Genomic DNA, 2,213 nt, shown 5'->3' on the forward strand with positions numbered 1-2,213 from the left:
TAAAATAAAGCCACGTAAAGGTGAAAAAAATACACAATCTGGATACTATATGCTGTTGTGTTGTCTTTGAATTGTTTGATGATGGAGGAAGGAACAAAAGTTGCTAAAAGACATTTGATTATAAATGCTGCTGGATTAATCATATATATAATATATATATATATATGCTTTGACTTTAAAATTTAAGTCAAAAGATATGTTACTTTGGCGAAGAGGTTTTGCTTTTGTTTCCATAGGAAATGAGAGGCTGTGAATTCATTCTGAGTTAAGAAAAATCAGGTTTGATCCTCCTCTCCTGGGCGTCGCGGCCGCTGTCTCTGCGGACTGTATGAGGAGGAGGAGGAGGATGTGAAGATGGCGGAGCTGCAGATGCTGCTGGAAGAGGAAATCCCTGGGGGCCGCCGGGCTCTGTTCGATAGCTACACGAATCTGGAGCGGGTGGCCGACTACTGCGAGAACAACTACATCCAGTCATCAGATAAGCAGCGAGCCCTAGAAGAAACCAAAGCCTACACAACCCAATCCTTAGCAAGTGTTGCATATCTGATAAACACTTTGGCCAACAATGTCCTACAGATGCTGGATATCCAGGCATCCCAATTACGGAGGATGGAATCTTCAATCAATCTATTTCACAAACAGTTGATATTCATAAAGAGAAAGTTGCAAGAAGAGAAATTGGTATTTTGACTACCAATAAAAATACTTCAAGAACCCATAAGATTATTGCACCAGCTAACCTTGAGCGACCAGTTCGTTATATTCGAAAACCTATTGACTATACAATTCTAGATGACATTGGGCATGGGGTAAAGGTGAGTACACAGAATATGAAGATGGGTGGGCTGCCACGTACAACACCTCCGACTCAGAAGCCCCCAAGTCCCCCTATGTCAGGAAAAGGGACACTTGGGCGGCACTCCCCCTATCGCACACTGGAGCCAGTGCGTCCTCCAGTGGTACCAAATGATTACGTACCTAGCCCAACCCGTAATATGGCTCCCTCGCAGCAGAGCCCTGTGAGGACAGCTTCTGTGAATCAAAGAAATCGAACTTACAGCAGCAGTGGGAGCAGTGGAGGAAGCCACCCAAGTAGTCGGAGCAGTAGTCGGGAGAACAGTGGAAGTGGGAGTGTGGGGGTTCCTATTGCTGTTCCTACCCCATCTCCTCCCAGCGTCTTTCCAGGTCATCCTGTTCAGTTCTACAGCATGAATAGGCCTGCCTCTCGCCATACACCACCAACAATCGGGGGCTCATTGCCCTATAGACGGCCTCCTTCTATAACTTCACAGGCAAGCCTTCAGAGTCAGATGAATGGAGGGCCTTTTTATAACCAGAATCCAGTTACAGATACACCACCTCCACCACCACCTGTGGAAGAGCCAATCTTTGATGAGTCCCCCCCTCCACCACCACCTCCAGAAGATTAGGAGGAGGAGGAAGCAGCTGTGGTTGAGTACAGTGATCCTTATGCTGAAGAGGACCCACCGTGGGCTCCAAGGTCTTACTTGGAAAAGGTTGTGGCAATTTATGATTATACAAAAGACAAGGAAGATGAGCTGTCCTTTCAGGAAGGAGCCATTATTTATGTCATCAAGAAGAATGACGATGGTTGGTATGAGGGAGTAATGAATGGAGTGACTGGGCTCTTCCCCGGGAATTACGTTGAGTCCATCATGCATTATTCAGAGTAAAGCTCAGCACAGCTGTGCTTCCCTCTCAGAAAGTCAGGTCTTCCCAGATTAGCTAGAGGCCCTGGGAATTTCCTCCCAGTGTAACAAATGAAGCATTCAAATGATGAAGTTATTTCTTTTTTCTATGTTTGGTTCATCCCCTAGTATTAAAAACAAAAAAATCAAATTCGAGTCTGAACAAATGGATCTTCTTGCCATTATTTGCACGACACTGTCTGGATTGAAAATGTGACCATTTCTCATTCTATAGAAGGCATAACAACAAGAACATATAGCTAAAACAAATCAGACCAAGACTGGCTTGAAAAAAGTCTGGGATCATTCTCAGGAATACTGTACACCCTTGAATTTCTCTTCCTGCAGAATCTGTGACATTGGATATTCATTGCCTCTGCCTTGGGGTTAGTCTCATGGTCCAGTGGACACCCTTGCCCCTTACTTTCATGTGGAGAGGAAGGAATTACTGTTTAAATATCATATTTAACTACTTTTTGATTGTTTCAAAGGCTGTTTTTAACA

General features: G+C 44.4%; 1 pseudogene; it reads left to right on the forward strand.

Moving 5' to 3' along the window:
• Positions 1-269: 269 nt before the first annotated feature.
• On the forward strand, positions 270-1,796 carry LOC125415403 (abl interactor 2 pseudogene; annotated as a pseudogene).
• The last annotated feature ends 417 nt before the right edge of the window (positions 1,797-2,213 follow it).

This window comes from Myodes glareolus, chromosome X (assembly GCF_982192425.1).
Source record: "Myodes glareolus chromosome X, mMyoGla1.1, whole genome shotgun sequence".
Classification (NCBI taxonomy): Eukaryota; Metazoa; Chordata; class Mammalia; order Rodentia; family Cricetidae; genus Myodes; species Myodes glareolus.